We start from the raw sequence: 13,025 nt of genomic DNA, 5'->3' as shown, positions 1-13,025 counted from the left end.
GAGTGTCTCACTTCAAAACAATTTCCTATACTAAACCCTGAAAGTGGTGGTGAATTCAGCAACACTGTAGACATTCCTCCTCATGGCCTACATTCATCTGTCCTTTGCCCTGAAATATCTAGCAACTTCTCTCTTCCATTTTTTGCCTGTCCTAGTTCGGTCCTCTTATTTCTTGTGTCTTAACAAAAGTCTTATCTCCTGTCTATCTCTAATTCAGCCTCACATGTTTTCCCCAGGATGTTCTTTCTAAAACACAGCGATGATAAAAATCCTCGATAGTTTCACATTTATTAACTTTTTTTCCTGGGTGGGTAAAACCCATACTTCTGTATAGCATGCAGTATTTTCCATAATCTGCCACATTTCTTTCTCCAGCTGCAAATGGCCACCTCCATATTCTCTGCCACAATATTGAATGCCTTTTTAGTAGTCTAACAAAGAAAAAGATACCATCGTTTCATCTGACATAGTTGAAACAATGTAGGGATTCTGCAGATACCTACAGGAATTATATTAATCTCCCCCATTGATGTTCTACACCCAACATAGCATACTTCTACCCAACATTCAAGTTTGAGTATCAGATCAGATCAGTCGCTCAGTCGTGTCCGACTCTTTGCGACCCCATGAATCGCAGCACGCCAGGCCTCCCTGTCCATCACCAACTCCCGGAGTTCACTCAGACTCACGTCCATCGAGTCAGTGATGCCATCCAGCCATCTCATCCTCTGTCGTCCCCTTCTCCTCTTGCCCCCAATCCCTCCCAGCACCAGAGTCTTTTCCAATGAGTCAACTCTTTGCATGAGGTGGCCAAAGTACTTGAGTTTCAGCTTTAGCATCATTCCTTCCAAAGAAATCCCAGGGCTGATCTCCTTCAGAATGGACTGGTTGGCTCTCCTTGCAGGCCAAGGGACTCTCAAGAGTCTTCTCCAACACCACAGTTCAAAAGCATCAATTCTTCGGCGCTCAGCCTTCTTCACAGTCCAACTCTCATATCCAAACATGACCACAGGAAAAACCATAGCAAAGTCACTAATTCCATCTTCCAAGTTGGATTAGGATCTGACTGCCGACCATGTTCATCTTCTGCAGCACGCTTCTTTAGTGGAACTCATAGTACAGCGTTGAAATTGATTTTGCCTAATTCCTTTCTCTGCCCGGATTTGCAACATGTAGTTATCTTTTACTCAACTGAAGTATATAATAGGTACCCAGTGTTTTATTTGATTTTTATTTATTTATTCATGTCTGTGCTGGGTCTTCATTGCTGCGTGCAGGCTTTCTCTAGTTGTGGCAAGGGGGGCTCCTCTCTAGTTGCAGTGAGGGGGATACTGTTACTTGCAGTGTGCAGGCTTCTCACTGCAGTGGCTTCTCTATGCTGCAGCACATGGGCTCTAGGGCATGCAGGCTTCAGCAGTTGTGCCTCGTGGGTTCCAGAGCACAGGCTCGTACTTGGGATGCACTGGCTTAGTTGCTTCCTGGCATGTGCAGTCTTCCTGTACCAGGGATCGAACACATGTCCCCTGTATTGGCAGGTGGTTTTTTTTACCACCTGGGAAGTCTTCAGTGTTTTAGATTCATACATTCAATAAATGAACAGTAATGGTTATTCATTAGGTTTCATTGTAAGGTTTTTTTCTTTTGGAAGCAGTTTGTATTACCTTTAAGCAATCTTTTCGATTCTGTGGAGTTCTATGAAATGTCTTACCTTCAGAACATAAGAAAAGTAGAGAGTTTCAGTCTTTCTTTTCTCCTCTCCTTTCTTTCTACACCCTCCTGCATTGCTAGTTCATGTTGCTAAGTGGGTCTTGAATAGAAAAAATGGCAAATGACCTACTATGAACTCATCCCATGAAAGATATTTGGGTTCCTATAGTCTTGATAACGGAGAAGGCAACGGCACCCCCCTCCAGCACTCTTGCCTGGAAAATCCCATGGATGGAGGAGCCTGGTGGGCTGCAGTCCATGGGGTCACTAAGAGTCAGACACGACTTAGCGACTTCACTTTCACTTTTCACTTTCATGCACTGGAGGAGGAAATGGCAACCCACTCCAGTGTTCTTGCCTGGAGAATCCCAGGGACGGCGGGGCCTGGTGGGCTGCTGTCTATGGGGTCGAACAGAGTCAGACATGACTGAAGCGACTTGGCAGCAGCAGCAGTCTTGATAAGGTATCTTTTTCATAACAGTAGCATGAAAACAAATAATGGTCTGAAATAGACAGAAAATTTATATCTTTGATGATTCAGCTTCTCTTTGAAGTAGACACAGGAGATTAAGTAGCACTTTTTCCTAATATATTTTAGGAGAACAATAAGAAAGGAAACTATTAATAACTTTTGCACCTGTTAAATTTAAACACTTGAAGAGAAATACAAACCATGTGGTATGTATTTATACTTATTTTATATACTTATCTTAATGAATATAACTAGAAATGTATTTATTGAAAATGTGTTAAAAAATTAGAAAACACATAATTAGGCTCTTAAACCTCCTGGTTTAGGTTCACAATGACTTTGCACCTGAACTACATCTAATCATTTTCTACTGTGAATTTTAGGCTGTTTCTAATTCATAAAAATTTGAGCTGATGTATATGACCAACCTAGACAGCAAATTAAAAAGCAGAGACATTACTTTGTCAACAAAGGTCCATCTAGTCAAGTTATGGTTTTTCCAGTGGTCATGTATGGATGTGAGAGTTGGACTATAAAGAAAGCTGAGCAGTGAAGAATTGATGCTTTTGAACTGTGGTGTTGGAGAATACTCTTGAGAGTCCCTTGGACTGCAAGAAGATCCAACCAGTCCATCCTAAAGGAAATCGGTCTGGGTGTTCATTGGAGGGACTGATGTTGAAGCTGAAACTCCAATACTTTGGCCACCTGATGCGAAGAGCTGACTCATTGGAAAAGACCCTGATGTTGGGAAAGATTGAAGGCAGGTAAAGAAGGGGATGACGGAGGATGAGATGGTTGGATGGCATTACCGACTCAGTGGACATGGGTTTGGGTGGACTCTGGCAATTGGTGATGGACAGGGAGGCCTGGCGTGTTGCAGTTCATGAGGTCGCAAAGTGTTGGACACAACTGAGCAACTGAACTGCACTGAACTGATTCTGGAATGGGTAGGCAGGTCCTAAATAACTGAATTGTTGCTTTTGCCTCCACATGCCCTGGAATTACATTTTCAGACTTTCTAGAAATCTGACTTTGAAGGTTGGGTCTTCATAGCCACGTTATTGTTTTTATGGTCTTAAGTTTAAGAACACCTGGTCCCCAGCAGACATTAACTCAAAACTATGATCTTAAAATGTTTTATGTTTGAAAGAATTTAGAAATAAAAATATAATTAGGATTCAATACCTTTTAAATGTTTAGCTTTGAAGATTTATTAATCTCTGAAAGACATGAAAGAGAATTTCAAAGGTGTTAATTCAGGTTAAATTACTATAAAAATTGAAATACCCTCTAGCTATAATAAAGTAAATTGGTAAGTATAAATGAGTATAACCCTAAGAAATGTATGAGTAAGCCAGTTATTTTCCTCTCATTCTAATTTTTGTTAAAAATAAGAGACTAATCTTACTTTTCTCATAGTAATTAACATTGTAAATATACAATATGTCATTATTATCATTCTGTACTCCATTTTCTAAAATCTCAATACACCATAAAATTTTCTTTCATGTTCTGGATTCTATCTTAAACTTATGTTTATTTCTCACTCCCACATTGTCATTTTCCTTTCAAATTTGTTACTTAAGGTATTAAAATCAAAGTTTAATTATTCATTTACTGATTTGACAAAAATTCAAGCACCTGCCCTATGCCAAGCAGTATAATGATGCTAGAGATACAGTGCTTAAGAGTTAGTATTGCCTATGATTCAAAAAGTTGAGGACATAGATATTTTTCCCTTAATCACTCATATGTCTTGTTAAGAATTAGGGTAAATCTCAGATGCTAGAATGCAGTATACTCCGATATGATCTGGTCTAGGAGGTTGGGGAAGGCTTTCCTAGTGATATGATGTGAATTCATATTGAAGGATGGGTGCTCATTAACCAGGTAAAGTGGAAGTGGGATGAGAAGGGTTATAGGCAAAGCAGTCTGTGTGATAAAGGCCCTGAGCCAAAAAAAGCAACATTTGTTAAAGGAAATAGATGCAAGATCAGTGTTCCTAGAGCACAACACAAAATCATAATGTACTTTCCAAAGAAGAAGAGCAGTTGCAGAGGACTTATTAGGCAATGTTCAAAATTGTGGTCTTTACCCAGTATGATGGAGATGGTAGAGACAAATGAAATTCGCATGTGGCGTGAACATTGAACCTTATCAAAATTTCAAATTTTATCGTTTTGTAAAGTTTCTAAATATAATTATTTCAGTAGTAAATGATGAATTGTTTTTTACCACTTTGTTATTCTTATATCTTATCTAATTAGTTCACACTGCCAGAAGTATTTGCAAAGTACAATAGGCTCAACATATAATATTGAAAGAGAAAGTAACTACAGGAATGTGTAATCAACAAAAGAGATAAATCTCTCTTTCCAGGAATTTTATTGCTGGCTCTCCTTAGCATGTTTTCCCCTCTTTTGTTCAAGTTAGATCACATCTGATCTACAATGTTGAACCTCATCAACTATCATCTCTAGGAAGGTTTGTAATTTTTTTTTGAGAGGTAGTCCTCTGGTGCTATAAATTTACATCTCTTCTTAACTTCTAAATTTATTTTTTGTCCAAATGAAAATATTAAACAAAAGTCTACCTTGAATGACCTACTATAATAGAGTCATTGTCTCACAGGTAAAAGTATCATACATTTGACTCTAATGGGTTAATTTTAAAAATGTCAATACCATAAATATTCGAAATTTTTCTGGTTCTGTAGAAATATGGAGAAGAATGTTTAGTATTTTTTTCCCAGTCTTCATAATCAACAATTGATGAAAAGTGACACTTCCAACAGGAGAACAAGAATTTTATTTGAGCAATTGGGAAGAACAGTGACAAAAACGATTTGAGATTATTTAAAGAACAGATCCATGGAAAATAGGGAGTTCTCTGATACCATTTTCCCCCCAGCTTTGTTGAGATACAATTGACAAATATTATTGTGTAAGTTTAGTACAAGGTGATGATTTGATACATATTATGAAAAGATTATCACGTAAAGTTAGTTAACACATCCTTCGTCTCATACAGTAACCACTTTTTCCTGTGTTAACAACATTTAGAATCTATTCTCTTAGCAAATTTCAAGTGTACAGTACAGTATTGTTAATACAGTCACCATGTTGTATATTACATGTGTAGAATGTGTTCGTTTTATAACAGAAAATGTGTAGCTTTTGGCCATCTCCCCATTACTGCCACCCTTCAGTCCCTGGTAGCCATAAACCTGCTTTCTATGAATTTGACTTTTTAAATTCTACATATTAGTGAGATCAGAAAGTATTTGTCTAAGAGTTTTTTGGTAAATATATAATCACGTCATCGACAAACGAAGACAATTTTACGTCTTCCTTTCTGATTTGGACTCCTTTTATTTCTCTTTCTTGCCTAACTGATGTGGCTAGGCCTTTTAGTACTCTTTGAATAGGAGTGGTGAGTATGCACTCTTGTTCCTTGTTTTAGAGCAAAAGCGTTCAGCTTTTCACCGTTAAATATGGTGTTAGCTGTTTGGTTTGCCATACATGTGTATGTTGAGGTATATTCCTCCTGTATCCAATCTTTCGAGAGTTTTTATCATTAAAGGGTATTCTGCTTTATCAAATGCCTTTTCGTCATCTATTGAGAAAATCATATGATTTTAATCTTTCATTCTATTAATATGACGAATCCTATTTATTGATTTGCATTGATTTGTACCATCTTTACAATCCTTGAAATAAATCCCACATGGTCATTGTGTACAATCCTTTTAATGTTGAATTTCATTTGCTTGTATTTTGTTCACAATACTTGAATCTGTGTTCATCAGGCTGTGCCCCACCCAGCTGGATGGTGCCCCTGGTTGGACTCTGTGTTCAGTCCTGGCTACAGTCTGTAATCATGGAGTCTGCTGGCTGAAATTCACTCTTTGTCTCTGGCTGGGATCCCTGGCGGAGCAGGCCCTCCAGCTGTACCTTGCAGTTGGGTGGTGCTAGAGTCTGTGATCTGTAAGGGTTGCTGTCCAAGTTTCCTGGGCACGTGGAGCCTCAGTCTACATACCATGGCTGGGAAAGGGTGGCCGGCTGGGCTCTGCCCAGAAGAGGAAGATGGCTGTGTTCAGCCTTTAAGCGGCAGTGTGGGCTCAACACGAGAATGCCTAGGGTCATGCTTTGGGCTCCCATGCCATGCCATGGGACTGGAAGTTATGTACTGTGGTTGGTTGGGGCACCCAACTTGGCTCTCTGCCTCAGCTGGGTTCCAGGGTGAGCATCACAGCTGCTCAAGGTCTCTGGCTGGGCTTGCTGGTCAGGCAGGGCTGGAGGCTATGTTTAGCAGCTGAGTGGAGCTGCAGACTTGCTTCACTGTCTAGGCAAGTGTACAGAATGGGCCCTGCCACTGGGACAGCCTACTGGCTGTGGACTGAAACTGAGCAAAACTTCCTACTAAGCTGTCTGGCCAGACAGGGCCACTGACTTGGGTCTACAGATGGACAGAGCTGCTGGCTGGAATCTAAGATCAGGCGTCACCACCAGCAGAAAGTTGTCTGTCAAGATCTGTAAGCTCCTCCATCCCAATTCTAGCTGTTCCCCAGGGAAATCCCATGAGGCAATACCTCAGAGGGTTTCCTGGGAAGCTTTCTGCATGCTGGAGAAGCTGGGTATCTGCCTTGGGCCCTCCTTTTTTCCCTGGAGAAATTACAGGTCAAGTTGGTGGGGAAGGGGAACCTCCTGGTGTGGCAGCATACTGGCCTGGGGTAGGAGAGATTTGGCCAAAAGGAAGCAAGTTCCCTGACCCTTTTAATATGTTTTTCCTTGGTTTTTGTGGTCCAGGTGTGTGCTTCAGCTTCGTCCCCATGTTCTGGGATCTTCACAAAGGCATCTTGTCTGTCTGTGTGCACTGCTAGTCACTCTTTCTGTGAGGGGAACTGAAGTCAGGAACCATCCATTTTGCCATTTTGCTCTGATGCAGTTTTTCCATACCCAAGTCTCCCTAATCTGAAGTCCCATTACCAGATGTTTCTCTGTATTTATAGTGATATATTGATTTCCTTAAAAGAATAATTTGATATCATCCAGGTGTGGCTAATGATAAGAAAAGGTTAATGTGGAAAGTCTATGATTATTAGTAAAGCACTTTCGCAAATCACAGCTCTCAGATTCCAGTGAGAGAATATTGAATCAAAGGACTGAAAGGGCAGAAGAAATTGAACAATGGTTCAATTTCGTAATAGATGTTATTTATCATTTTTATTAAACTTTGTATTAGCCATGTGCTTTGCATTGACTAGGATACTCCTCAACACTTTCTATGAATAAGACAGATGACAAGTCTTACTTCCATTTTTGGATTAAGAAAATGAGTCCAAAATAGCTAAAATGCTTGCCTCGAGCCACAGAGAAAGTCAAAGAGATCAGAGTAGAAATTCTGATTACTACTTAAATCACTCTTAAGTTCCCGAATGTTGGATCAAATCATCGCTTAGGTTGAAAACAATTACTTTCTTATATTTGTAAGTCAATCAGTCATTAAATATTTATTTCATATCTATGATTTACAGTGAACTTTATGGTATGGGAAATGTACCATGATTCTTCAGCTGAATCTCACACAAATTCAGCTTGGATAAAGAAGAATCTGTAATAAACCACAGGGACACATAATTGAATACATTATGGGATTAACTGAAAAATGTGTGTTGGACTTTGCATTAGTCCTTAAACATTTGAAGGAGATTGTAGAGTAGAAGTTGATTTGGATGATGTGTATATATGGTTTACAATTTGGTGAAAGGCATATATTAAAAGGATAGTCTGCCTTTGGTTCATAAAGGATGTAAGTCCAAATAGAATTGAGGGTGGTAAATACAGAGAAGTTGACTGTATCCTGGTCACTTATGGCAGTACCTTTAAATCAGGAGAACGAGCGTGATCTGAGGATGGAAGCCACTGAAGGCATTTCTGAAGGGAATCATATGGTCAAAGTGGCAACTGGGCAGTTGTCAGCTCTGCTAGAGTTTATGAAGACAAATCTGGGTTCAGCAAAATCTAGCTGAAGAGTTTTTGCAATAAACAGGCATGAAGAAGTCTAGTTGGGATTGGAGATAAAAGGGCAGATAAATAAGAAATTTAGCAAAAAAGTCAAACCTTTGTGCCTGACTTACTTTGGAGGATTAAGAGGAGCAGGGGTCATAGGTGACTCCATGGTGTGAAGCCTGTGCTGTGCTGTCGTGTCCAACTCTGCCACCCATTGGACTGTAGCCCACCAGGCTCCTATGTCTGTGTAATTTTTCAGGCAAAAGTACTGGAGTGGTTGCCAGTTCCTTCTCCAGGGGATCTTCCTGATCCAGGGATTGAACTTACATTTCCTGTGTCTCCTGCATTCCAGCTAGATACTTTACCTGCTGAACCATCAGGGAAGCCCAACCTGAACGAGCTAAATAAATAAATAAAGGAGCATGTGACTGAACAGACATGTTTGCTGGCAAACTTCTGATTTCCTTTTTTGAGCTGATTGGAGATTAGAGCACATTTTCATTTGTGAAGTGCTAAATTTGAGATAGTGATAATTCCATCTGGACACATCCCCTGATGAACAGATTATAAGTCAAGAACTCAGGTGAGAGGAGAGGATTTAGATACACATTGTTAATATTCTTGGGAAGGCTTATACATAACACCTCTCTTCCTTTTTTGAATTATAAATCAATTAAGCTATAAGTGGAAATTTTAAAGCAGATAGAATAAAAGATCACCTTTGTTGTTGATGCAGCTAATATAGAAGAATCTGATTCTTCTATATTAGAAGCTAAGGGCAAGTGGGCTTTCTACTGTTGAATTCTGGGGTTAGAAAGATTTCCTCACTCCCTTGCAGGCAGTCTTGTACCCATTCACACCTCTTTCTTTGGGTCTCTGGCCCTGGAAAACTTAAGACATGAAGCAGGACAGCAGAATTAATGCCCTCTGAGGCCAGGATGGCTCCCAAGAGGGAAAAGATGTATAGTCAGCTTTCTTTTTTTTTCTTTCCAAACTCACCAGTAAGATTAGGGCACTACTTTTCTAGAATGAGGCCAAGAGTGTCTCATGGTGGTTTCTACATGGGAGTAAATATCAGTTATGGGAAAGAACCACTTCTTTTTCTCACCCCAACACTTTAGAAGTGCTCTGTATAGAAACGGACCTTCACGGGTTCAGAAAATACGTATTTCGTATCTACAATCTGATAATCTGGTACCTGGAAAATATTAATTGCCCAACAAATAGTTTTTGATTAAATGGGTAAATAAAATTGTCAGTTGAAAATGATGGATTTCCATTGCAGAAATCCAACTTGGTGGATTTCCATTGCAGAAATCCAAGTTGGTGGATTTCCATTGCAGAGAGTAAAAAGAGAAAAGTGTAGCCCCGTGGAATGAACTTGCCTGAGATGGGCAGGAAATGGAGCAAGGGGATTAAGGGAATTAAGTGGGAAAAGGACAGAGGGCACCTAGTATGACTGTAGATCTGAGATGGCTGTCTATTTTGCATGACGACATGATGTGTTGTAGTTTCAGAATACTTCCATTGATGTCATTCTCTATTTTTTCCATATTTTGATCAAGTTGACAGCTATTCTAGCCTTTGTGGTTTCAGGAATGTGATTAAAGAAAAGATGTCCAACAGTGATTACTGTTTCATCTTCTGATCCATCAAAAACACAATTTTCAGCCTTAATGGGCATTTTTCAGCCTTAATGGGCATGTTTCAGCCTTAACCAAGTTGTTGTGACATATTACTTAGACTTTATTAGATGCAGGTAACAGAAACCAGTTCAAGTAATGAAGCAAAAGAGGAAATGGGATGTATGGTTATAGCCATACCTTGAAGAACCATTTGTCAGGAATGTGGTCTGGCCTCAGAGAGGGCCCAGGCCTGGAACAGAGAGCTCCAGGAAGCTGGGAAACATTCTCTCCATTCCTTATCTCCATCTCTGTGTGACTCTATTCTACCTCTATTTTCCCCTGTACTGTCCTTCTGTATCCAGTGCCTGAATTTACGCACATCTTCCAATCAAGAGAAAAACTCAGATGAACTCTCAGATCTTTTAGTCAGATAATGAATTTTAACCCCAAGCAGAATCCAGTTATGATTTTCAGGTTCCTGCACAACTGAATGGATACATATTTTAGAGGAGGAAGAATTCTCAGAGGCTGCACTCACTATAAAATGTTTCCTCTCTATCACACACATACCGCACATACACAGACACATTCATGTAAAACATGAATAAATCCAGAAGCTGGAATGACTAGGAAGAGTGAAATGCAACCAGCAAGATAAAAATAGCTAACGCTTAACAAATGCATGTTACCTGCCTTTAGCACTATTTAAGCACTATACACTAACTCATTTAATGTGATAACAACATTTGGAGGTCCTCATTCTTAGGACGGAGAAGGCAATGGCACCCCACTCCAGCACTCTTGCCTGGAAAATCCCATGGACGGAGGAGCCTGGTGGGCTGCAGTCTATGGGGTCGCTAAGAGTCGGACACGACTGAGCGACTTCACTTTCACTTTTCACTTTCATGCATTGGAGAAGGAAATGGCAAGCCACTCCAGTGTTCTTGCCTGGAGAATCCCAGGGACGGCGGAGCCTCGTGGGCTGCCGTCCATGGGGTCATATAGAGTCGGACACGACTGAAGCGACTCAGCAGTAGCAGTATTCTTAGGAAAAAAATGAAGGCAAGCTGGAATCAAGCCCAAAACATCCAAAATCACACAGTATGTGTCTGGAACATTTCAGATGTCTTTAAATAAAAACATTTAAAAATTATTCATATTCTCCAGCCACCAAATATTTTATTTTTAGTCTGTTCATAATTATTGCATTTGCTTACTGAGAAAAAGTTCAGGAAACCTCCATTGGTAAAAGGATTGATAATGGAAAGGATTGGTGATAGTACTACTGGTTCTTTGGGATACTCATAGGTCACAGGGTGTGCTGATATTCACCTGGAGGATACCTTATCCAGCTGTGGGAAGATGTTAAGAGTGGAAGTGTAATTTGCCGGGTTCTCTTACCACTGGAAAATCCTGCAAATAGTAAAACAATTTAACTCAAATTATAGACCTGACTTCCGCAATCCTACCCTGAGCCTATAGCTAGTAAAAATGATTCTACTTCTAACTAACAATTCCATGTTCCTTTTAGTTTCTTGGCTTCAGAAACTTTATTAGTAGGGATGCAGTGGGGGTGAGCAGTGGGTAGGACGGCAGGGAGATTTGGATGAACTGTCAATTTTGACTGGAAGTTTTTAACATTTCCTCAGAAATTGTTTATATCAAACACATAAGACATGAAGCTATAGAATGTTTGAAAATAGTAATTATATTTATATAATTAATTACATATAAATTATATGTTGATGTATAAAATTGTATATACATATGTGTGTATTTAATACCAATAAGCAAATACTATTTTGAGCATCCATGTACCACCCACAGATATTTAGCTTCTGTTGGAACTCAAGGAAAACCACCTAAATCTCAAGGAATCAGTATCTTGGAGACTATGATGATAATATGGTAAATTAGAAATTAGAAAAGTATAGCTTTAAAGTCTATAAATCTGTACTCTTGGGTAAAAAATTTATAGAATACCTAGAACTACATGATAATGAAGAGCACAAACCAGCCAGCAATTTTCCGTGACAGTTAAAGCATTTAGGAGGGAAATTTTGAAGGCAAGGAGAATGGAGATGCAGATGAACGGGGAAATCAACAATAATAACAACAGTATAACAGCCACAAAACCAGCAGAGGCATTGCACATGTTGTTCAAGATGACAGGTCATGAACTGAGAAACTGCTTGCTGCTGCTGCTGAGTCGCTTCCGTCCTGTTTGACTCTGTGCGACCCCATAGACGGCAGCCCACCAGGCTCCCCCATCCCTGGGATTCTCCAGGCAAGAACACTGGAGTGGCTTGCCATTTCCTTCTCCAATGCATGAAAGCGAAAAGTGAAAGTGAAGTCACTCAGTCGTGTCTGACTCCTAGCGACCCCATGGACTGCAGCCTACCAGGCTTCTCTGTCCATGGGATTTTCCAGGCAAGAGTACTGGAGTGGGTCGCCATTGCCTTCTCCTGTATTTTAAAAAGATAATAGTTTTGAAAAAATTAACTGCAGTAATGCAATAAGAATGTGTTCCATTTAAATCAGTTTTTAGAATGATTGATGTTGTTTAGTCCATAAATTGTGTCCAGTTCTTTGGGATCCCAAGGGTTGTAGCCCCTCAAGCTCCTCTGTCCATGGGATTTCTGAGGCAAGAATACTGGAGTGGGTTGCCATTTCCTTGTCCAGTGGTAGGGGGTTGTTTTACAGGAAATTAAATTGATACTGAGGAGCTGTAATAGAAATGTTTGTACCAATGAAATGTCAATGCATGTTATAAATTACCATCAATTTTTTAGTTACTTATGCATCTGTCATCCATAAAAGACAGTAAAACATTAAGAAGAATAAAGATGGTGAGTTTGCCATGTTAGCAAGAGAAGTCCATTTCCTTTGTGGATTACTGCAATCTTCTGCTTCATTATCCAGGGAATTCATTCCTGTTTCTGGGTTTCAGAGAAAAACGAAGCATAGAACAAACTTCCTCACTTCTCAGCTTGCCTGGCCAAATTTTTGACCTAATCATCTGAAGTTTCCAGGTAGTATAATTTTCAAATACTAATATCGCATGAATCATAAAATAGTCTCCACAATTTAACTCCATACTAAATGAAGCAACAAAAAGAAGCCTTGAGACGGGCTTATTAACCTTTCAGCTATATAATAAGATAAATATGGCAAAGGGAGATCATTCCAGAGACTTTCATTTGAGTTCCA

At 39.7% G+C, this 13,025-nt stretch overlaps 1 protein-coding gene across 1 annotated transcript in view; it reads left to right on the top strand.

Moving 5' to 3' along the window:
* Nucleotides 1-13,025, top strand: part of SLC7A11 (solute carrier family 7 member 11) — a 141,341-nt gene that overhangs the window by 87,129 nt on the left and 41,187 nt on the right. The window lies entirely within an intron of this gene.

Source organism: Bos mutus, chromosome 17 (assembly GCF_027580195.1).
Source record: "Bos mutus isolate GX-2022 chromosome 17, NWIPB_WYAK_1.1, whole genome shotgun sequence".
NCBI classification, from domain to species: domain Eukaryota; kingdom Metazoa; phylum Chordata; class Mammalia; order Artiodactyla; family Bovidae; genus Bos; species Bos mutus.
This window is presented reverse-complemented; position numbering and strand designations above follow the sequence as displayed.